The sequence below is a fragment of the Sander lucioperca genome, chromosome 11 (genome assembly GCF_008315115.2).
Source record: "Sander lucioperca isolate FBNREF2018 chromosome 11, SLUC_FBN_1.2, whole genome shotgun sequence".
In the NCBI taxonomy this organism is placed as follows: Eukaryota; Metazoa; Chordata; class Actinopteri; order Perciformes; family Percidae; genus Sander; species Sander lucioperca.
Window position 1 is genome coordinate 6,554,578 of NC_050183.1, and position 25,770 is coordinate 6,580,347.

Here is a 25,770-nt window from a genome sequence, read left to right on the forward strand (position 1 = left end):
GTACAAACAAAAGAACACAACTGCTTATACCAAAATTCATGTCTGTCTGTGGCGGCACTCTGAGGATCCCTCTGAGTTGCTGTGGCTGGATCTGGCTCCGACACTCTGGCCTGAAGACAGCACGGCCCACTCACGCTCCAGTTCTTCTTCCTCCTCCAGGGGGAGACAGAAGTTAGTAGGTTTGTTATGAAACATTAAAATATTCTTCTATTACTTAATTGTATTTCAATCTCAAAGTAAGAAATCAAAGATGGTTTATTATTATCATTACTATTATGTTAAGTCTTGCAGAATCTTGTCTTCGAACTGTTTTTAGAAGTTTAGGATTTAGCCGGTTTGAGTTTGTACAGGGTCAGTTTGATCAATTACATTTCAAAAATCAGCGTCCCTGTTACTCTTGATAATCCACTGAATGCACTTAAAGGAGAACTCCGGGCAATTTTTACGTTAATCTTGATCGCTATACGTATGTGAGTACTGTCGATAGCAAAAGAAACGAGCCGAATCGGTGCTAGCAACATGGAGCTGCTGCAGCTAATGCCGAGATCTCCCACTTAGCTAGAACAGCAGTTTTGGGGGCATAAGATAAAGAGTGCCTTTGTGCCTCTTAAAATGTCTGTGCAACATGAACAGGGCCCTTACATGACAACAAGATGCGTTTTCAACTCAGACATTGTTTAAATTCACCTACCCTGTTAGCTGCTATCTGCCGTCTGGGATGAGTGAGTGTGTTCACTCAGGCTTCAGCAGTTCTGTGTGTATTTGTAGCATATCTACCCAGTTTGTGTGCGATCCATCTGGCGTTGGTGAATAGTAGTCTCTGCAGTGGCGAACTGTGTTAGTTGCCTTAGCCAGGCTAGCAGGCCCAACCGGCATCCTTCTACTTCCTCCCCGCCTTCTCCGCCGCGGCCGACAACAATCCACGGGCGCCCGCTGGTCTGGTGGATGTCCTCCAGAGGACAGTTCATGCTTTTGCGGTGAAATTTTTGCGGCGAAAAAAGTTTATTTCCCCCTCAAAAATAGGTAATTGAGCACTGTAGTGGTTATGATCATATCAGTGACTATGTAACTACATGGAAACGGGCCAAATGATGCCTGTTTCTTGTAAAGTAACAGCGTTACAGAAGGCTGGCTGTAGTCTTGCGCTGAAGTCCCGCGGGAATTCAGCTGTAGCAGGAAAAGGTAAACAGCAGTGTGCAGATCGGAGCGTAGTGTGTGAAGAGTGAAGAGCGGAGGTGTTCACAAGGGAAGAAGCTTGGAGTAAGGTAACTATGGAGCTAGAGCTAGCCTTCTGTAACACTGTTATGGCGCTTTTCCATTACACGGTACCAGCTCGACTCGCCTCTACTCGCCTTTTTTGGTTTTCCACTACGAAAAAAAGTACCTGGTACCTGCTAACAGGTACTTTTTTTAGTACCTCCTCAGTCGAGGTTCCAAGCGAGCTGAGGCGAGCCGAAAAGGTGACGTGAAAGCGACAGACGGGTGTCCTGAACAAACCCGCTATTTTTAAACAGTTTAGCCAGCTGTTTTTTTTTGCTGCCTCCAGCTTAATTTGAAACGAAATGTGTCTTCTGGCAACACACACCTTCGACGTTCTGTGTGTGTGTGTCGCGTTAGGTCACAGTAGTAACAAGCGCCGCTTGTTTACAGTTCTGCGGAGGCTCCGGCAGAGCTTTCGCCGTAGCCTAACTACACACACACATGGCCGGCTCCACGCACACACCAGCGCACAAGTATAAACATCAGGCCACTTTTACATAGGCTGCACAGGCTACGGCGAAAGCTCTGCGTGGAGCTTCCACAGAACTGTAAAACAAACTCAAGTGGCCTGATGTTTATACTTGTGCGTGGGTGTGTGCATCGATACGGCATAACGACCAGCCACGCTGAGGCGGTACTAAAATCCGCAATGGAAAACGGACGCACAGTGTGTCGAGTCGAGCAGGTACCATGTAATGGAAAAACGCCATTACTTTACAAGAAACAGGCATCATTTGGCCCCTTTACATGTAGTTACATAGTCACTGATATGATCATAACCACTACAGTGCTCAATTACCTATTTTTGAGGGGGAAATAAACTTTTTTTCGCTGCAAAAATTTCGCCGCGAAAGCATGAACTATCCTCTGGAGGACATCCACCAGACCAGCGGGCGCCCGTGGATTGTTGTCGGCCGCGGCAGGTGGGGAAGGCGGGGAGAAAGTAGAAGGATGCCGGTTGGGCCTGCTAGCCTGGCTAAGGCAACTAACACACAGTTCGCCACTGCAGAGACTACTATTCACCAACGCCAGATGGATCGCACACAAAATGGATATATATGCTACAAATACACACAGAACTGCTGCGTGATGATTATTACTGAAGCCTGGCTGAACACACTCACTCATCCCAGACGGCAGATAGCAGCTAACAGGGTAGAAAACAGAAATAGGTTGAAAACGCATCTTGCTGTCTTGTAAGGGCCCTGTTCATGTTGCACAGACATTTTAATTGCATTTTGTGGCTGCTAAGAGGCACAAAGGCATCTTAAAGGCTCTCTTTATCTTATGCCCCCAAAACTGCCGTTCTAGCTAAGTGTGAGATCTCAGCATTAGCTGCAGCAGCTCCATGTTGCTAGCACCGATTTTGGTGTTTTGGGTTTGATATCGACAGTACTCACATACGTATAGCGATCAAGATTAACGTAAAAATTGCCCAGAGTTCTCTTATAACAGTCTTCGGGGGGGATTATGTTTTCAGTGGATTAATCAGACTAACAACAACGACAACAACAATATTGTTCCCACTGTTTTTTTTTCACCCTGAAACTGACTGACTGATCCTGATGCAAATGTGTCCTCAATGCTGTCTGTATAACACGTTACAGCAAGAAAATAGTCTTTTATTTAATTTGGTACTTATTATAGAAAAAATAGAATGTGCTTACTTGTTTTGACTTTATAAGCTGGAGTTGATTTTAAGAGGAAATTCCTTGAAAGAAAAGCTAAATTTAGGCCCACATAAATATGAATTCATTTTTCATTTATTATTGAAAACTTTACTCTTCATATATGCATGCATGACTATACATTTTAAATGTTTTCATGTTCAGTTGACCTTCTGTGTACCACTATTAATTTGGAATTAATTGTATGTAGAAAAAAATAAAGACAATGCCTATACTTCCCTATAATTAGTACCAGATTACATAGCTCTTTCCAGGAAACTTCATATGAAATCGTTGAGAAAATGTAAGGGACATTACAGACCCGTAAAACAAAGCTATACAGCTGTTGTTATTAACTGATGGCTATATGTTTGTGTGCTTTCTTGGTCTGTGCATTTGTAAGAACTGTACCTCGTGGCTGTCCTCCAGAGCTTGCATGATCGCTGCCACCACCAGGTTTACCAGCACAAACTGGGCCATAACCACAAAACTGGAGAAGTAGATTGGAGAGACCCAGTACAAGTAGCTCAAACAGCCATCATCGTTGGGACGGCATTGCCTCAATGTGTCCTTGAGAAGCACAGAGCAAGATTCAGAAATGAAAAAAGAGGCACAAAGACTGAGGCACCATTACAAAATCTTTCTTACTCTGAAATCTTGACTGGTAACCGTTAAATCTGACAATAAGAAACTTAAAATATGTCTATTAAAACATTCAGAAAATAAACAAAACAAACAACTTCTTGGGATACAACATTATTGCAACACTTTATTTAATGGGTCTGTAATTTACTAATAATTTCCTGCTGTGACTAAAACACTCCCGATGTTACACTAAAGCATTTAACTGAAATAAATCAGTGTACCAACTGAATACTGTCTCCATCTTTCCTATAATTAGAACCAAACTTAGAAAAGATTCTTTCCAGGACACTTCCCAGAAAATGAATGGAAACATATTAGAATATCCTAGATCCATAAAATAAACACATGTCTTTAATGGAGAAATAGGGACTTGGACTTCAAACCTCATGCTGTGCACTGAATACAAACTCCAACTAGTAGAACATATCACACACTTTTAAACAACCCAGCACATCGTCCATCACATCACACTTTAGAGTGATCCCTCTCTCATTGGCTGGAAGGTCACATTCAGAATACCTGGACAGTGTAACCAGACACCCATGATGAAGGTGTTTGCAGTTCCAAATGAATGCATCAGTATTAAACTGAACAAATAATATATTTTAATCGATTAAATATGGCATTTTGTTGGCAAGTTGCCATGGTCATCATCAGTGTGATACCAGCCCTCAAATTCAATGCTTGCAATTGCGGGTTATTGATTATCTCATATAAAAGTGCTTTCTCAGTGGTTTGGGTATAATAAATATATAGAGCTGGTGTGTATCTGCATGCATGAGTGTGTACATACTGCCATAATCCCGCTCCAGTTGTCTCCGGTGCACACTTGGTAGAGCGTGAGCAGGGCCATCCCAAAGTGTTTGAAGTTGGTGTGTCGATGTAAACCCAGGCAAACGTCATCGTCGGTGCATTCTGATTGACACAGAGGCAAACAACACAGACATACAGAAGTGATTTTTATGCACCATGGACATGTTTAATTTTCAAATAAAATCCTTTAGATGTATGTGTATGTTATGCTAGTAGTGTGACTGACCTAGCCTAGATGAAGAAGAAGAATGCAAAGAGTAGACAAATATTTCCAACCTGAAATCAAAATGCCTATTAGCTCCTCCACACAGCAAACTTTATGTACCTCAACTTGATGGAACTACAAGCCTTTTTTTGAGACAGGCTATCAATACAGACATGCCATGCCGGGGTGGTGATGGCAGTGGATATGACACATGCCTTTGGTGTGGGAGACCTGAGTTCGATTGCACTGCGATACATCAACCAATGTGTCCCTGAGCAAGACACTTAAACGTTCAGTACGCTGGCCGTTCCCAACCTGGCGCGTGCAAATGTGACGTCATGGGATCGCCGTAACTGTTTATACTCGCGCGTGGTGGTCGCGACACTAGTTGCAGTCTTTCTGCATTATTCTCCTGAACAGAGGTGGCGCTAATGAGGAAAGGCTACCGACTTTGCTATTTCTAAGGACTAGAAGAAGAAGAAAAAGGTAAACAACGGCATAACTGGCAATGCTTTGATTCGATGACCTACTTCGTCGGATCAAGCCTTTCATTCACCATAAAATAACTCATCTTAACCCAGTAAGTTTACAAGAGAGACTTGCAGTCACTCTGAGAGTCCTGGCATTCGGTTGTCGGCGAACTCGCTCAGGCCTCTTGTTTCCACTTTGTCGCGCGCCGCTGAAAAAGTGTGGTGCGCGCTCTCTGCTCGCGCACCTCAAATCCTGGCGCGCCAGCGAGACTAAGGCCTTTTGACGTCAGTAAAAAAGTCTCAGAAGTGAATTTAGTAACGAAACATTTCAGTGTCTGAAATATGAGACCTGCTGTCTCGTCTCCAATGTATCTGTATGTGGTTCCTCAACCAATCAGCGCGCAGCTCATCAAATATTCAATTGGAAGAAAAGCTCTCGTTCCAAATAGGGCCAAAACACAGGGATGCATAAGGGCCCATAAAATAGCAACCGGGCATATTTCAGCCCAATCAATGTTACATACCCTATTAGGAGACCTTAAGGAACAGTGTGAAATACCCTATACAATCATTCTATCACCCCTTTAATGTGTCTGTTTAGTTGCAAATAGGGGTGTCACGATTCTACAAATCCTCGATTCGCTTAAATTTTCGATTCTGAGGTCACAATTTTTTTTAAAGCACAGGTTGCTATGCCATTATTTGAATAATATTCGAAGATTTAATGCTCAAATGCAGCCTGTTATTAATATGTACTACACTACTGAGGCTTATGCATTGTCAATGCCACTATAAGCATGTGGTTGTTGTTACACGTTCTGTCCACTAGAGGGACTACCAACATTAGCCTGGTCTTGAAGGGGACCTACGTCACAGCGCATTGCATTTCCGACACGCCACTGTCTGTTTACATTCATTTTCCACCACGAGCACACAGTGACAAACACAAATCAACAGAGAACTCTGTAATGAAACAATTATCTAACAAGTGTATTGAAGCAGCTCTGTTGTAAAGGCTAACGGTGCTAGCAAAAACAAAAGTGTTAGCCACGATGCTAACGGCATTGATAACTAAGCCAAACTGTGCTGCCTATCACTGCTATTTTAGCAGTTTAAAGCAAACCTGTTTCTAGCAGATTGTTACGTTAATGAGAATACAGCTGCCATGTTACTCGTGCTGCCAGTGGAAGAATATGTTACACGCACATAGCAGAGCTTGCAAACTGTAGCTTTTTTGTCGACAACACGAACGCTGTCAACATAATTCATAACTGGAAATCCAAAATACTTCCACACCGTGAAAGAGGGGTTTCAAGTTCTGTCGATGGGTCTCCTGCATCTGTAGTTTCCATGCTATCTTTTGACTGGCTGTAGCTAAATTAAAGGAGGTTGACTCACAGCACTTCAACACGTGTGTTATTTTCCGCTTGGCAAGCCGACTGGACATGACATGGGGGCGTGGCAGCATCGACAATTCCATTTTTTAATTCGAAGTTGGAGATTGTGACTTAATTTCGGTCACACCCTTAGTTGTAAAGCACTGTCAATATTCCTTTAAATGCAAATTTAATAAAAAAACACTAACTGCAAACAGGGCATAAACAGATACATTATGGTCACAATCTGCATAGTGCAAACAAAATCATTCATAGTCACTTTATATTTATGATGAATCGGACAAAAAGTGTTTTACCTGTGACAGCGTCTTGATAATGGTTTTCAGCAGAACTCGTATCTTTTTGGCCTTCAGCACTGAAGTGAGACACAGGAGTTGTGTGAATAACTTTGTATATGAGCATACACTACACAACACACACACACACACACACACACACACACACACACACTTAATTAGACATTTTTCACCTAAAGATACCTTTACAGCTAAAAAGATTTCCCTTTGTCGAGTGTGTATGTGTATACCTTGTGCTAGTCTGAGTACTCTACAGACTCTAAGGATGCTGGGATTAATAGGAATTGAGTCTGACATATCCATCTCGTGTAAAATAATACTCATTATGGAAATCAAGACGACAGCGATGTCCAGCAGATTCCATCTAAACACATACAGACAAAGTCATGCAACACTTTAGGCACCAGCAATACCAACATTCAAAAGCAAATAAGGACATTCAATTCTCACTTATTCTAGTGTGTTACCTGCTTTGTATGAACCTCAGTAAGCCAAACGCCACAAGCTTTAGCAGGACTTCGATGATCAGGATGACGGTGAACACATAGTAGGAATAGTCTGTAATCTTCTCTACATACTAAACACACACACACACACACACACACACACACACACACACACACACACACACAGAGGTTTATTTCTATCCCCCCACAGTCAATGCAAATTTGTTTTTGGTATCAGTTATAAGATGTACTCAGTGATTGTGATTGTGATTGTGTGTGTGTGTGTGTGTGTATTTACCAGAGGTTGATCATAATGTTGGAAAGCCATCATTAAAGACACTGAGGAAAATTATGGCAGCCATGAAGAGGTCCAGGAAGTTACTGGTACAAAAAGTGTGGATAGACCGACGAGTAGAGGAGTAATGTTCGTAATATGGAATCTGCTCAGGCTCTGAAACATGCATGTCTACGCGCGCACACACACACACACACACACACACACACACACACACACACACACACACACACACAGATGCAGATAAACACAGATGCAGATAAACACAGACAGAGAAAGGGAGAGAAATTTGTAACAAACACTCAAAACATTTAGATCAAATATGATATGATCAAAATCGTGGCTGGGTTATAGCTCGGTTGGTAGAGCAGGCGCACATATATAGAGAATAGGTGTGATTGGCAAAGGACAAAAAAGCAAAAAAATATACACTGCAACCATGACACCAGCCGAAATTCTGGTGGCTGGTAACAATTCAAAATACAAAATATAATGGAATATTATTATATTCAGTAGTCCAGTAAGGGGGCTTTCACATCCGGGACATGGGCCAGATACAACACTTTACCCCAAGGTCCAGTTGTTTAATTAGCATGAACAGGGCTTTATGGTAACTTTTTTCCCCCAAGGAGCATGTTTTGCTCCCAAGTTGAAAAATGTAGGATTGACTTAGGCTACTTAATCAGTGATGTTGAATATAGCCTACAGTGTAACGGACCACCACAGTTCATACATACATGTGAACTGTGGATTAATTGCAGAGTTTAACCTACATAGTGTAAAACTACTACGTGAATGGGGCACAGCAGAAAAATGGAGCAGAGTGACGCTGCTTGTTCAGGGTTTTCATGTGTACTCCTATAGGCCTACGCTTCGCACCAGGCGTTAAAACCAACTGTACCTAATTAGACTACTATTTAACGCAATAACGAGACGTTTTTAACCGCTAATGAAACTGTGTCAACTTAATACTGATGCCGTCAGACGGCTGCGCAGACAGACAGCAGTCAGAGTTCCAGCAGAGCTCTGCTGACGCCAGCGCCAGCAGTCTGCCATGACTACCGGACTCTTTCAAAAACATGTACTCCCTGTCTCCGCCGATCACTTAGTAGCGTTGGTCAGTTGTCAGCTTACGCCAGCTAGCTTCTGTTAGCTTCCACCGACTGACGGCTCGCTCAGCACATCTGTTCGCTGTAGAGCTCTTTTAGCCATGTTTCCCGGCTCAACACTAAGTTAGTGTGGGCCACTACCTTTCTGCACTGCTGAAAATGGTGCTCCTAAAATATTCCTCACTGCAACTTCTCAACGTCATCTGCTACGTGGCTTTAGCTTGCATTGCCAACATAAAATAAAAATATTGTCCCGCTGTCGGCTTCAGTTAAGAATGTACCTGCAAACTCAGAAGGGCTGAAAAAGGTGACACCCCCCTCCCCCCCCCAAAGGGAAAACAACATTTTCCCGGTGCTAAAACGATACTTCTAAAACGGTGCTATATATATATATATATATATATATATATATAATATATAGCACCGTTTTTTTTAATATATATATAATTTTCTTTTTTGAAAAGGAGCACCTTGTTCAATTGTATTTGTCTGTTCAAAAATATAAAACAATAAAAAGTTGATCTAAAAAAAAAAAAATAAAAGGAGCACAAAACGACAGTCGGCGTGTTTATTGCTAAGGCCACAGGGTCAAAATTAAATAATTTATTAAAAATTTAATAACAATAACTTATTTCACCAGTAAATTCCTGTTAAACAACTACTGGATGGGAAAAGGGTATTTTACAACAACTTTGAATGCACCATGAGGCTGGCGAGGCGAGGCTGTGTTGTTTTTCAGACAGCGGCAGCAGCAGACTGTTGTTGGAATCCTACACAGTGACATAAAGACTAACTTTTACACCGTTTAGCTGTCAGCATTGTAACCGTGTTTACTCCAGCTGCTAGCTAACGGCAGGCTAACGTTACCTGATGTCGAGTGTAGTGTTAACTAGCGTCCCGTGCGGCGATGTTTCAGTTGCCTCTAACGTCCGTTTGCGAAGCATCAGAGAGAAGCGCAGGCATTTAAGAGGCACCGAAATCCACGGTCCGATAGATAACGGTCATTAAGGCACGGAAGTCTCGGATTGGACTCCCCCCCCCCAAAAAACCCTCTTCGGATCTACACGATTCATGTGGATGACATTTTCCCCATTCAAAACGGCGATTTTCGCCGAAAAGCTAGTTTGCAGGTATGTAAGAAGGTTGCCAGCAGTGACCGGTCATTATGTTTACCAATACGCCCGACCCGAAAAATTTGCGGATTTGCATGATTTACGAGAGCTTCATTTTCAGGTCGGAAAATTTCCGAAGAGTCACACCCCTGATAGAGGTTTACTCCTTGACGCAGCGGTTTGCGGGTTTCGGCTCCGACCCGCGGCCCTTTGCTGCATGTCATTCCCCCTCTCTCTCCCCTTTCATGTCTTCATCTGTCCTGTGAAAATAGAAGCCTAAAAATGCCCAAAAAAATGATCAAATGTGTGTATGTGAAAGGAGTCGCTTGTTGTGATGCACCCACAGATAATTATCACACGATACTGCAGTTCCCCTAAAGTCTAAGCAGCATTTTAACATCTTTCAGCTAATTAACTTTGTTTTGATTCATTCTCATCGCTCTCATCAACATTATTTCCAGCTGCAGCTCTCAGCTGTTTTTAACAATACAGCTCTGATGACTGTACACGACCTGTCCCAATACATGCATCAAACCTTCGTGATCAGCCACTGTTTGCGTGACCTAACCAGGCTTTCAGTTTCATTTTTTTTACAGTAGACTCTGAAATGTGAAGCTTGGAAAAATAGATAACTAACAGCCTACTTAATTCTCCTTACCCTCGCGCTGGTCCTGTGATACTTCGGCCTCTTGTGGTAACGCTTGTAAAGCTGCTTTTTTTTTGATCCTGCTGACACTGGTGGAAGGTCTCCACCATTACACCAATAAACATGTCGAGGAGAATGAAGCTCATATATGAGCATTACAGTGTGTACAGCCAGGTGAATTCAGATCCAGATAAAAACTTCTTCAGTAGTAACCTTTACATTTTATATTATTTATATGTCTATGAGATTATAGAGTTATGGTTCTACTTGGGCCTAATGTTATAACAATCACATAACATTACTGTTACCGGTACCTTGATTCCACTGTAGCCATCTCTGAATGTACCGGGACAGGCTCAACGGTTAGTGTCACGGTTTCTTTCCACTGCTGTACAAATCGGTTGAATTTGGCTTGCTTCTTAAACGATCCTTCAAAGAGGTATGAAACCATCCTCTGTCAATCCATAGTCCACTGTTTCTCCGTCAACTTCATTATCTAACGTACAATACAGAAAAGAAAAACAGCAATGTTAACCACCACTGTGGTAACAGCATAATGTAACGTTACACATTTAAAAGGCACATTATGCAATCACGCTTCTCTATCATCCTCCGTTTGGTCCGGACCTAATATCCATATAAAAACACAAAGTAGGGTGCCCAGATAGCTCAGTTGGTAAAGCGGGCGCCCATATATATAGAGGTTTACTCCTCGACGCAGCGGCCGTGGGTTTGACTCCGACGTGCGGCCCTTTGCTGCATGTCATTCCCTTTCATGTCTTCAGCTGTCCTGTCTATTAAAGGCCTAAAATGCCCAAAAAATAATCTTTAAAAAAAAAAAAAAAAAAAGTATTTAGGCGTGCCTCATTAGAGACGCTGGAAAAGTGTCTCTCTCTCTCTCTCTCTCTCACACACACACTATATTAATATAACGTAACGTTAGACCTATCTTACTTTTTTTATTAATGATAATAATCGGGTTATTTTGAAAACAGCAGCTAGCTAGCTAACATTAAATGTTAAGCTTAGCTAGCTACTCGAAAGGGAGGTTAACCGTTGGTCGGTTCTGTCAGTTAACGTTAACGTGACTGGTGTTGTAACTTGACGTTAGTCTTTGTAGGTTAATTAACGTTAACATTACATGGTTTTACGAAAATGTTCTAAGACAGTTTGACGACAAAACAAAGAATAAATCATCATTTCAAACCCTCACTGGCTACAGATAGTCACATTCCGCCCAAATGGCTTTGCTTTACCATTAACATATATTTCAGAACAAAAGACTTAGGCGGCAAAGACGCTTTTTATAGTTCTCCTCTGACGCAGTCCATCTAACGTTTTATAGCTAGCGTTAACGTAAGTCAGAAGAAAAGAGTTTTTGGCGGCAAAAACGCTTTTTTCTCCTCTGACGCAGTAGTTTTATAGCTAACGTTAATGTTAGCTAGCTAGCTCGATGGTCATCTGTAGCTAAGTACCGTTAGCTAGCTAAGTACCATGTCGTAACATGTAGAATGGCAATATGGGACATAATACTGCTAATGTTTTAACTAACTAACCTGTTAACGTTAATAATGGCAATCATCAATGTCGAGTGTAGCTAGCTAATGTTGACAGAGTATGAACTTGGCTAGTGCTAACGGTAAAGTTAACTTCCAACTTTGAATATTAACACCACAAACACAGATTAAAAATGCACATAATTTACCTTTGAATTTACTTCGCTCCTCTTCAGTGACCTTTATTCCAAAACGAAGTAAGCCCGTGATTAAATCCTCCGTTGCTAAATGTCCAAGCGCCATCCTCCCGACTTTGATCGACACTGACAGAGACTGACAGTTGGATCACTGTCTATTCACTCATGTATCCTTCCGCGCTGAAGTATTTATGCTTCCGCCGAGTCGAGCTCTCGTTAGCATGTAGCTAGATCCTTTCAATAGAACACAATTTAAAGCGTTAACAATTATTTGTCTGTTTCAGTCTAATATAAATAGGGTAAAGGGTTTGAAAATTAAATTCTTCAATAGGCTACTGTTTGTGAATATAAATATAAATTATTACATAGGCCTACTCCTCACTAACATGATTAAAAATGATTCAAAGGTAGCCTACACTTCACCAAAAAAACATTCTGATTTATTTTGCCATTGTCTACTATGTGAAGACATATGGCTATTCAAAGATAATTTACACAAGTTCAGATTATTATAGAAAATAGCACACTAACACATTAAAAGTTGCTGGGCAGAATTCAGATTCACTGTCCATCACATCAACAGTGTGTGTAGTAAAGATGTCCAGACGCTCATTAAACGATGCTTCCAAATGACACGTGAACAACTGAGGAACTTTTAATAGGCCTACATCTCACAGACATAGTTAATACGTCGCTGCGATGTATAGATTGCGATCATAATAAGACCTCCAGACGCTCAATAAACGATGCTTCATTATTCTTCTTTATGACCCGCGATCAATTGCAGACGAAGCGATCAATTGCATACGTCGTGCCGACGTATGTGTGCTTACTGGGTAATCATGAAGGTGATGAAATAAACAAGCATCCATTCGTTGTAGTTCGTTACAGGCTGAGAGGAGAAGAGAAGAAAAGAGAGATCAGATTTTATTTTCTTGTGTATAAGAAATGAAAAATAAAGAACAAATTTATTACACTGCCATCTTAAGAGGGCAAAACAACATCTGCGTTTAATATCTCTCGCTTCCCTTCCAATGTACATAACAGTGTAAAACAGTATAAATCAGGCACACTGCCAGCAAAAATACCTGTTCATCTACTCCCACAGCATCCAGCCCATCATACATAATGTTCACCCAGCCATCCTCAGAGTACATTACAAACAAGGACTGCAGAGCCTGAATGGGAAACAGAAATAACTGTTAAGTCAACACACAGCGATTATCCAGGTCCTAATATAATTAGCTCTTAAGTTTAGTTACAGAATACACATTCATTACAGTTAGTCAAAAATGGTTAATATGGTAAATGAACCATATTGGGTGACGATTAAATGACATTTGTAAGAGGTGTGTACCAAGAAGGCGAGAACCAAGGAACCTGGGAAAATTAAGCCAAATTTTACTGCAATCTGATAAGCAGTTTTTGAGATATTAAGCTAACTAACAAACATAGAGTCAAACACGTCGGCTAGTGCGATGTTAGCAAACAATTCTCTCTCTGTAATAATCTGTGGTTTTCAGTAGCAGATGCATATTTAGTAGTCTCAACAAGTGATCCAATGTTGTCCCAAAAACAAAACCCCTCTGATTAAAAAATGATCACGTCTGCAAAAACCTGCTTCTGGATGAAAAACCTATTGAGGGCGAGGGAACAGTAAATAACACACAGTATGCAGATTTACCGTATGTAAACTGTTTTAAATGTACAATGTCACCATAAACATTCAGTCCTCTGTTTTAAATTGAAAATGTGGCAATAGCATGATGAATCTATTTAATTCCTAGTTTCTACCTAGTTAATTTGTTTTTGGAGATGCTGGCATGAATGCTAATCTTTTCATATCCACCCTACATCCCTCTCCCTGTCTCATCCTCATCCTGTGCGTTAGTCCATACCTGAGGCAGGCTGTCAAAGTCGACACCTTTTGTACCCAGCGATAGTTGGCCGACAGACATTCAGTCTTGTTGGTGATGTTTCTTGTGTCCTGACCCACACAGTAGAAGAACTTCCCTTTGAACAACTACAGCGTTTGTGTAAGAAAAAGACAGAGACAGGGTGTCTGTTGTGTTATTTTACTGCATCAAAGCTGTCACTATCAATGCCAAGAATAACAAGAGTGAATTCCTAGGTGTTTACTATGAGTGCTGGCCAGGGGTCATGTTGTTAATTTCCACAGCTTGATTGTCAGTCAGCGTATAAGCTGTGTGTGTGTGTGTGTGTGTGTGTGTGTGTGTGTGTGCATCCGTGGGTGTGTGAGTGTGCATCCCCACAGTACCTGCACCCCAAGAATGGCATAGAAAAAGAGGAAGGCGCAGCAAATAAGAACGATGTTCCCAATGGGTTTAACCAAGGCGAGCAGGGCTTCCACAGCCAGCTTCAGTTTTGGGGCTCGCTTGATCACCCTGGAACACACAAACATAAACAAACAGATGTTTGTTACATCCAGCAAATGTACGTACAAACACAAACTGACCCAAATATGAAATAAGATGGGATGCTGACACAAAAACAATGTATGTACATAAGCACTGGTATCAACCCACACAAACAGAAAACAATCATCGGTACTGTACACACACACAAATTAATGATGTACCTCAGCGGGCGCATTGCGCGTAGCAGGTGCAAAACTTTGAGCACGCCCAGCATACGTTTTTCACTTGTACTGACCAGAGAGACTAAGATGTCGACTAAAGACAGAATCACCAAAAAACCATCCACGGCATTCCAGGCAGACCGGCAGTAGCTCTCCTTCCCAAACAGCAAACCAAGAGCTATAACCTGGTGTAACAACACATCAATTCCAACATATTACTTAATATACAGTATTACAGATTCTTTAAAATTCTCCTGAAAATCCGACGTACGAAATAGATTTTAAGATACAAAATGATTGGTCCAAAATTACAACTAAACTAAATAATAATAAGAATTGTCAAAGGCAGGGTGTCAGTTAAATAAATGTGAGCTCTTCTCTTATACATCTGTCTTTATTTTTCGTATCTGATCTCAACCCAGCAGGGGTTGGAAAGTTCATTCAACAGCTCAGAAGCCATGAAATAACTATATTCATTAGAACAAAGAAAACATTGTAGTTAATAATAAACGCCATTTCACAGTAGACCTCTACGGTTACAAAAATCTGATGTTTACCTTAAAGAGCATCTCTACAAAGAAGACAGCAGAGAATACGTAACCGGCCGTATTCAGGATCCAACGCTCCTAAAGGGAAGAGTGAGATTCCTTTTTAACGTGCCTGTTTGTATCACAAATAATCAAACTCATTACATATTATTTGTTTCATGAAATGCAAAACATCCAACTTGACTTGACATGACACTCTTCATGTTCTTTGCACCAGCTGACCATTTTCTGGATCAAGTTCAAACATCTCTGCATGGGTGAAGAGTTACACATCAGCCGGCTCTCTTTATCCGAAGCATGAAGAAAATACTTAAAAGAACCACCAGCAACATTACAGAGGGGTGGTATACCAGCAAAATGCTGCTCAGAATATAGGCAAAGAGACCAAAGTGGCTTTGTTCATGTCACTTTCTGCTGCATTTTTGTGTGTAAAACCTTGTAAAATCTCTCACGTCCCAAACCAGACTTCTTAAACTATCACTATTAGGAACTTACATTGTCCCCATTGGTATCTGTAGATGCAGAGTCTTCTCCTGGGGCTGCGTTAATCGCATTGAATCTGCTGGGCCAACAAGCAGAGAGAGAGAGGCCTCGGTTGGGTCCTGAGGGGCCCTGTGTCAACATAAAATACAGCAAAGGTGGGTATGTTTGAGCAAGTACAGCACCTCAAGTGTCCAAACTGTAACTATTAGTAAACAAGTCACTCACCACCAAGTACTATCTCAGAGACCTCTCAATAGATTCTAAAACCACAGTTTGCACTCTTAGGAACTTACGTTTCTGTCATCGTTATCTGTCTGTGCAGGGTTTTCAGGGGTCAAGATTTCCGGAGTGGAACTGGTAGACTCACAGGAAGGGAGAGAAGAGTCTTGATCCATACCTGAGAAATGCTGCAACAACAGGAAATAGAGTTTGGCATAGGTGTAAGTGTTTGAGTGTGCCATACTTAAAAGCCACGTTTGGTGTAAAACAGCTAGCTCTTGGAGAAAACTAAGATAGAGGTCCTTACCCTAGCCTGGAAACTCTGAACCACTATGCCCACAAGTATATTGAGAAGAACATGTTTTCCCAATATAATGACCACAACAAAGTAGATACAGCCCCATTCGGAGGTAGTTGCCATGGCGTTGTACATCACCAGATTCCAGTTCTCCTGAGTCAGAATCTGGATTGAGAGATTTATTAAAAGAGAGTAGTACAGACAGAGATCGAGGCACAAATTGTATGATGATGGAATGGAATAATAACGTCAAAAACTAACCTGGAACACAGTGACCATGGCCCAGAGCAGGGTGTCAAAGTGTTTTTGCTCAACGATGACTTCTCCGTGCTGCGTCTCGTAGTAAAATTTACCACCAAACAGGTGCATACCCATTACACTGCAGAGTACCAAGAACATGCATGCACAATCATTGAGATGCATCTTGTGGGTGATCATCATCATAATAGTAACAGAACAGCATCATTTGGAATTGGCTGTGACATTAGATGTCTACAGACAGACACATGGGGAGGAAGGATTTGTGTGTGTACATGCCTGAAAATAAAGATGACAAACAGCAGTAGCATGCAGTGTGGATGCCTCTTTCATGGTCCTCTTCAGCACGAGCAGTTGTCTCTTCAGGTAAGGGAGGAAGTGAAGCAGCCTCAAAAACCGCAGCAGACGAAATGCACGCAGAACTGACAACCGGCCGTCTGCTTTAGATATTATCTCCCACAAACTGAAAACCACAAACAACCATGTCTTTAATATAGTGTATGTTGAGGTTATAGGTTATATTGTGTTCACTATATTACTTAATCTAGTCTGAAACTAACACAAGTTACTAGTATCACAATACTGAGTCAGTGTTGTCCACTGACTCAGTATTAAGTGTTAAGTATTACGTGTTAAGTATAATAGAAACAATGAATTTTGCGTGATACCTGAACAGTTTTTGTGTGTCATGGTTCCAATGAGAGTCAAACCCCAAACAAGGAAATTGGGATATAATGTGGATTTTAATAATGGCATGTATTACAGGACAAAGCAATAAAGTCAGACTGCATGCGATCATATTACCTGATGATAACAATGACAAAGTCAAAGATGTTGTTCCAGTCCTTACCTAAAGTATGTCCACGTGAGAGCCAGCAGCTTTAAGACCAACTCCACAACAAATATAATGGTGAAGACAATGTTACTGATCTGTAACATATCTGTCAACTTCTTAGGCTGTAGGAAGAGAGGATGGAAAGAAATAAAGCGAGGAAGGGGTATAGATGGAGAGAAGAAGCAAAAGAAAGTGGAAATGCAAAGGAAGGAAGGAAGGAAAGAAAAGTAAAGTAGTTACTATTCTAGTATTCCCTTTGGGGTTCTTAATGTTGGAAGATTAGGGCAGAATTTAAAAAGCCTCTTTGTTAATCCCCAGCATAACAAAATACTATCATCAAACCACTGCTGTTAAGCTTTGAACCTTTCAATTGCTCAGTCTATCATTCACCTCACACACCTGAAATTAAATTCAGAGACGTAGACAAATAGTAAGCAGACAGAAACACTTTGCTCCTCACCTGGTCATTATGCTCTATGGCTATGGTGACAATATTGAGGAAAACAGCAAACATGATCAATCGGTCGAAGAGTTTACTGTTGACAGTCCTCTTAAGTTTTTTCATGAATGGTCTCCAGACCTGAAAGATCTGTCACAGAAAGGTAGTCAGTTAACATAGGCAACAATGCTGCTGCTGCTGCTGCTGGCGGTTCTGTAGAAAGTTGTTGACTAGTCTCACCAATGGGTCATCAATCCTGCTGCTGCCACCATGAGGACGCACCTTGTTATGAAGTCTATCGGTAAAAGGACATGAATAACAATTGTCAATTGTCAGGTTAAATTAAGACATGTTTTGCTCTGGTAATGTCCATGCGTGTGACGTGTGTTTGCTTTTGAATCTGCATCTTTTAGGAATGGGCTCTCAACATTTTTGGTGTCAAATTGTGAGAAACACAAATTAACTAATGCAAACTCAACTGTTCCATGCTCAGAGCATGGAACCCCATAAAATCAAAGAATATTTAATCAGAGAACATTTAACTTCAAACTCGGGGCATAGGTGAAATTCAATTTTTCCACCTAGAGGCTTCCAACTTTTGCCTGAACGAGTACTACATGTACTACAACATAAGAAAGCATTTATATCTACTTTCATCCTGAGCATGAGGGAATAATGCATCTGACATAATCTTCTACCGTTATACACACAGATATTACTGCAAACTACAAATCTGACCACAAACACAACAAAGGTTGTAAGTGCTACTTTAAAAGACTTCCAGGTTGTATATAGATCTTATACAGTGACTGACCTGTTGTATTTACGGGAGATCCCCTGCAGCCATCCAGTTAACTAGCCACAGAGCCGTGCGATAGCCACAGCACTGACACTCTGCTCTGCTGTTTCTTGTTTCATGTTGTCCGAGAACTGGGTGGCGATGACGACTGCACACACGTTCATCATGATAAAGGAGCCCATCTGGTGGGGAAGTAACAAGTTGCTATTTAGAGCAAGGGTTCGAAAACTGCTTTGAGATAATTGTACCATCGATTTAACCATTACTGCCCTCAATTTAATTTAGCTACTTAATTTAAGTGTTAACAATAAGTCTGTTTCAGGAGCAGCACAACAAGCTTTTAAACAATTCTGTCTAAATGACAGCATTACAAGTGGCCCAACTCAAGTTGACAAGTTAAGGGTGGTTATGTCTGTCTTTTATTTATTTTTCTACATCAGAGTATGTAAAACAATGTGTTACATAAACATGTGAGGATCTAACTAAAATCTGTAGTTAACAGATGGCTTTTTCTCCAGTTTATTTTAAGAACTGCAGCGAGTCAGGCTTACAGTGAAAATTTGTGTTTCATTGATTGTAGGTTCATTGAATGCTACAAGGGTTCGGCGTGGGTCTATTTAAAAAAAGACCCACATTAGTGCGTGTAGCATTGGGACCGATATCGAGGACCAAATCAAAATGTAGTTTCAATGTATTTTGCTGCCTCTGTTGGATTTTTATAGTTGCTACTGAAATTATTAAACCAGAGTTATGTATTATGTAGCCCAGATTTACCAGTATGGAAGAATACCAAAACATAATTTTGAAGTTGTTTTTTGAGACATAGTCAAATACTATGGTTGTTAACTAAAACAAAGACAAGTGGCTACTCACAACAGTGACGAGTACAAAAAATAAAACACTCCACCAAGAATGAGCATCCATAATATAAAACATGATCTCCGCCCATCCTTCCAGTGTGACAACCTGGAGGTAGACAGAGAGTGACAAAAAATAAATGATTATTATGTGGCAACATTTTAATAAGCTCCTAGTTAAAAGTTTAGTTAAAATGTTTCTGAACATGTACAGTAAAAGCCCTTGTTACCTGGAATATGGTTATCCAGGCGTAGCCAATGTTGTCGAAGCTAATTGTTCCCATGTAAGGGTTGTGGTCCCCGGGCCGACAGACATTGTAGTACATGTTCCAGTTGACACAGGCGTTAGCACTGGCCCCAGCCACCATAGAGACAAGCCCTTCTACAGCTGAAGCATAGTGGTGAGCAGCCAATGAGCAGTTTTCCCCATTTATGCTGTAAGGTGGCACATCATGGCAGCGTTGCATCCCGCTCTTGCCATCAGGCGAACAGATAAATGGGAGTTTTTCACCATACTTGTTCATGTAATATGGATTTAAGGACACGTTGTACTTTCTGGATAGAAAAAAGAACAACAGTTTTTACACGCTAGAAATTAATACACTCGACATCATGACATAGCTACTAGATTTCACATGACAGTTTTTTTGTGCTATGTGTTGAAAAAAAGAAAATGTACATACAGTGGGTCATGTTATATTTGATACATATACAGTACTGTGCAAAAGTTTTAGGCAGGTATGAAAAAATGCTGTAAACTGACAGAAGAAATCTATATTTGGTGTGACCACCCTTTGCCTTCAAGACAGCATCAATTCTTCTACACTTGCACACAGTTTTTGAAGGAACTCGGCTGGTAGGTTATTCCAAACATCTTGGAGAACTAACCACAGATCTTCTATGGATGTAGGCTTCCTCAAATCCTTCTGTCTCTTCATGTTATCCCAGACAGACTCGATGATGCTGAGATCAGGGCTCTGTGGGGGCCATGCCATCACTTCCAGGACTTCTTGTTCTTCTTTACGCTGAAGATAGTTCTCAATGACCTTGGCTGGATGTTTGGGGTCATTGTCCTGCTGCAGAATACATTTGGGGCCAATCATACGCCTCCCTGATGGTATTGCATGATGGATAAGTATCTGCCTGTATTTCTCGGCATTGAGGACACCATTAATCCTGACCAAATCTCCAACTCCATTTGCAGAAATGCAGCCCCAAACTTGCAAGGAACCTCCACCATGCTTCACTGTTGCCTGCAGACACTCATTATTGTACCGCAAACAACCTGCCTTATGCTACAGCCAAATATTTCAAATTTTGACTCATCAGTCCAGAGCACCTGCAGCCATTTTTCTGCACCCCAGTTCCTATGTTTTTGTGCATAGTTGAGTTGTTTTGAGCACTTGTTTCAATGTCGGAGGTATGGCTTTTGGTTTCTGCCAGTTCTGAGCTGATGGCACTGCTGGACATCTTCCGATTTCAAAGGGAAATAAGCTTGATGTGTTTTTCATCTGCTGCACTAACGTTTCCTTGGCCGACCACTGCGTCTACGATCCTCAACGTTCCCTGACTTTTTGCAAGTGTACCTATAAGAATTGATGCTGGTTTGAAGGCTAAGGGTAGTAACACCAAATATTGATGTGATTTAGATGTTTTTATGGTCGCTCACTTTGCATTTTGTAAATTGATAAAAATAAACCATCATTATTTATATTTATGAAAGCATTCTTAGTTTACAGCATTTTTTCCACACTTGCCTAAGACTTTTGCACAGTACTGTATATGCCAGTGATGGAGTACTTGAGTCCAAGACTCGGACTCAAGTCGCTATTCTCTGGACATATGACTCAACCTGAACTCCAGCACTAATGACTTGGACTTGGACTCAAGGATTTTATAAAATCGGACTCAAATTCATGAAATAGGACTCGGAAGTTGGATGATGTTTCTGACTACTTTTATGTTTAAATTATGTGTAAGAGGTAATGGTGTCTCGGCTCGGTCTTGAACAACACTGGGGACTCGAGACTTGACTCAGACTCAACAGTTGGTGACTCAACTACAACACTGATATATGCATATACATATATATGATACATATACAACAGAGTAAATAATTGAGAAATTTGAAGACATACCAAAACCTGATATCAGTGAGATATCAGACAATAATTATTATTTGATGTTAGTTAGTGCCTTGCTAAGCCTTTTAATACATTAAAAAAGGAAACACATTATTATCAATATCATGATATTGCTTTAACTCTATTTCTACATTTACTATATATATTGTCTGTTGGTCAGCAAAAACAAGCTCTCTGAAAAATTCACCTCTGGTCCTGGGATATTAGCATGGGCATTTTTTTTTTTTTTTACAATTTCTTGACAATTGATTGACCAAACTATAATCAATAAATCAAGAAAATAATTGGCAGATTTTTTTACAATTGGTTATTGTTAGTGCAGCTCAGAGAGAAGAGATAAAATGCAAATACTGCAAAAGCAGAACAAGCATTTTCCTTACGTGGGAATGTCCTCTCCCAGGAAGCAGCGGTTGCGCAGCTGCCCCGCCCACAGCTGGACTCCCACAACGGCAAAGATTTGTATGACGAAGATGTAGACGACCAGAACATTTGCCAACATGGGCACGATGCCTAAGAGTACTGTCACCACATCCAGTATACCTACACAGATGTACACAAAAAGATGCCGTCAGAAGTTATTTTGACTCAAACTTTGTAACAAACAAACAAACAAACAAACACACACACACACACACACACACACACACACACACACACACACACGACTTGTTCACTTGTTTAAAGTAAACATACATGACAGATAGTTGACCATGTTTCAAACTCTGTTGACATGGTAAACTTGGATCATACAGGTACACTTACATACACATACTGGTTACACTGTCCAGCATAACGTACAGATTAATAATACTTTTATCCTCTGGGACTTGAACTCACATCTTATGTGGCTAGTTGTGTCTTTAGCCTTCTCATTGAAATATACGCTTATTAGAGGATGGATACGGACAGATATTTAGAAATGATGTTCGAGTTCGGGTCGGGCTCGGTCACATCAGCGTGATAACTCATTCAATGAGTTGGCCCAGCAGCTTTTTAAAGGGGTGATAGAATGCAAAACCGATTTTGCCTTGTCATAGTTGAATAACAACAGTTCGTGGTTAAATAGGACATACATGTCAAAATCCCATTGATACCCCTATCCTCTGCAAATCTCACATTTTGAAACTGCCGCTGAAAACGGGCGAATCTGAAAAAAGCATCTCAACTCCTAGTCTTTGTCACGCCCCAACATTTGCATAGGCTACACCACTGACCTGAGGTCAGCTTAGTCTTCTGAATCTAGCTAGGTCACGCAGATCTCCAGAGGTCTGCTATTTAATTAATTATTAATTAATAAATTCACTTCTGAGACTTTTTTATGCGAGAAATCAACTATGTAGAGGTCAAATATGGGCCGTTTTACGAAAATTGATGGCTAATTGCAAATTTTGTCCGACTGTGTGTCGCAGTTCAGCAGGAACTCAGCGGGCTACGTGAAAGCGGCCGGTGCTGCCTCGCCGCCCGGCCTGTCCTACTTCATAGACTCGCTGTGAGCTAGCTGGATCTCCGTCACAAAGGGAAGCCAGCGGCGCTCCATACCCGCGCAAAGTCACCGTTTCTGGGTTGCTGGACTACAAAATGCCGAGGCCCTGATGGAGCTCCAGGGCCTGCAGCTAGCCGCGATCTTTACCCATAGGATTGAAGGGACAGTAGCAGCTAACGAAATCCCTAATGTTCATAAAAATGCATTAAATTGAAATCGGACACCATTGTTAGCTTTATAAGACCTTGGGGTAGATGTTATATAAGTGGCGTGACAAAATTCAAACTGTAAATATACTTTAATTATGCCGAAAGTGAAGCTAACTAGCCGCGATCTGTACACATAGGATTGAAGGGACAGTAGCAGCTAACGAAATCCCTAGCTAATGTTCACAAAAATGCATTAAATTGAAATCGGACACCATTGTTAGCTTTATAAGACCTTGGGGTATATGTTATATAAGTGGCGTGACGAAATTCAAACTAAATATATTCTAGTTATGCCGGCAGCTGGCAGCCAGCCAGCTCCGCGGAGCCCCGAGCCCCAGTAGTCCAGTAACCGAGAAACGGTGACTTTCACTGGGTATGGAGGTTGCCGTTTTCTCGTCAGACTGTGTGGAGCTCCTAAAGTCCGACACGTCTTACCAAATTTGCAATTAGCCATCAATTTTCGTAAAACGGCCCATATTTGAGCTTTATATAGTTGATTTCTCGCATAAAAAAGTCTCAGAAGTGAATTTAATAACGAAATAGCCCGACAAACAACGTATAACTTTGCAGTGCCTGAAATATGAGACCTGCTGTCTCGTCTCCAATGTGTTGGTGTCTATGGGGTTCGCTCAAACCAATCAGCGCGCAGCTCATCTAAATATTCATGAGCATACCATATTTGGAAGAAAAGCAATTTTCAGCCCAACCAATGTTATATACCCTATTAGGAGACCTTAAGGAACAGTGTGAAATACCCTATATAATCATTCTATCACCCCTTTAACGTCGGTGCTACATATGGTTCAGTGGCAGCGAAAGACGTCCTGCCTGACCCCACCCACCACTGTGTCAAAACGGTGCCGTGAGCTGGCAACAGAGAAACGCACAAAGCTGGTTGAGCAGCTAAATTACTTTCTGGCTGAGGTGAATTTGATCGGAATGACAACGGATATCTGGATGGAGGACTACCATGTGCTCATCTGTTGAAAGATTCACAGTGAAAGCTTGAAAGCTTTCACTCATATAATTATCAATATTAAAATGACTACATATTGCACTTACTGTAGGTAGTACGTTTGGAAACACTGAAAAATAAGTTTTGAGGACCAATGCAAAATGTTGAAATGTCGACTTACTTGGTACTCTGCTGATGAGTCGCAACGGAGAGAGCACTTGACAGAATTGCAAGTGGATGCCACAGGTTTCCAAAATATAATCCAACATCCTGAATGGACAGTTGCAGACAGAAACAGGGACAACAGTTTTATTTTGTGTTATTTCATTTACAAAAATCAAAATGTACAGCATTATAATGCTAAATATGAAAACTGTTCATAAACAAGCCATGAGATGCTGACGGTTAAAAAACTTTTTTTTTATGGAATTCCTTCTCTAAAATATAAGCAAAAGTCAGGCCAGTCTGACCAAAGCTGTCCAAACGTTTTGGGTTTTTTTTTGGTTTTAAACTAAGAGCCTTGCTGTATTTGTGAGTGAATTATTATGTATGTTGTCTTTAAACACAGGAGAAACTGGGACATTAAATATGATGTCTCCCTAAGGTGACTGCTGTTCTTTATCAGCAGATGGAAGAAAAAACAGAAAGGCATTGCGGAATACTAACTCTCCACAGTTGATGATGAAGTCCAGCTTGTACCAGTTGTTGCTAAAGTAACTCCCTCTATAGCCAAAGACTCCCAGGGCCATCATCTTGATGAGCATTTCCACAATAAAGTAAATAAAGATCAAGGCATCCACTATCTGGCCATACACAATAAAAGAAAAACATACAGTTAAACAGAGTAGAAACAACAATGCTAATTCTAACATACAAAAGTACTATTGTGTTTACTCATCAATACAGAGGGACATTTTCAATTGATTGTATATAAAAGAGGTATTTTATATACAATCGGTTATCATTCGCCTTTTATGTTATGTAATTTAGGTGATCTCAAATATGGTGTGATATGGCCACTTTCTCTGTCCAACATTTGGCCCAGTCGACCTGTTTCAAGAGCAGAAAAGTGTTAATGTTGTCTTTGACTCAACCAGGCCAGAACTGAAGGACTGGAGTGAAACCTATTGAACTTGAACCTTAGTCTTTCGGTTAAAAATATAATCTGTTTAAAAATTAGACAACCATTTTCCACACAAAAATATACCATGTATTCAATGAAAGATTCACAGCACAGGTATCTAGCCACACTGCAATAATATAAATTGAGGTCATCAGTATTAACCATTGTTGTTTGTATGTTTTCATTGAGAGTAAGGATTTGCAAGGATTTGGAAAATCCACACCAAGGGTCACACTAACCTCTTGTACGGTGCTCTTCATTTCACCTGGCTTGTAGTAGGACAAACTTACACAGCTGAAGAGGATCATCGCTAAAGACAAATAATCAAACCATGTGGAGGAAGAGGTTAAGGTCAAAACACATAGGATAAGATTATATTTATTCATTCATTCATATTATTCATCAACAGAGTATAGATGATTACGTACTATAATCACAGGGACACAATAACTAATAATGACCAAATC

At 40.8% G+C, this 25,770-nt stretch overlaps 1 pseudogene; it reads right to left on the minus strand.

The window, feature by feature from the left end:
- LOC116055180 lies at nt 1-25,611 on the minus strand (annotated as a pseudogene).
- Between the last annotated feature and the right edge of the window lie 159 nt (nt 25,612-25,770).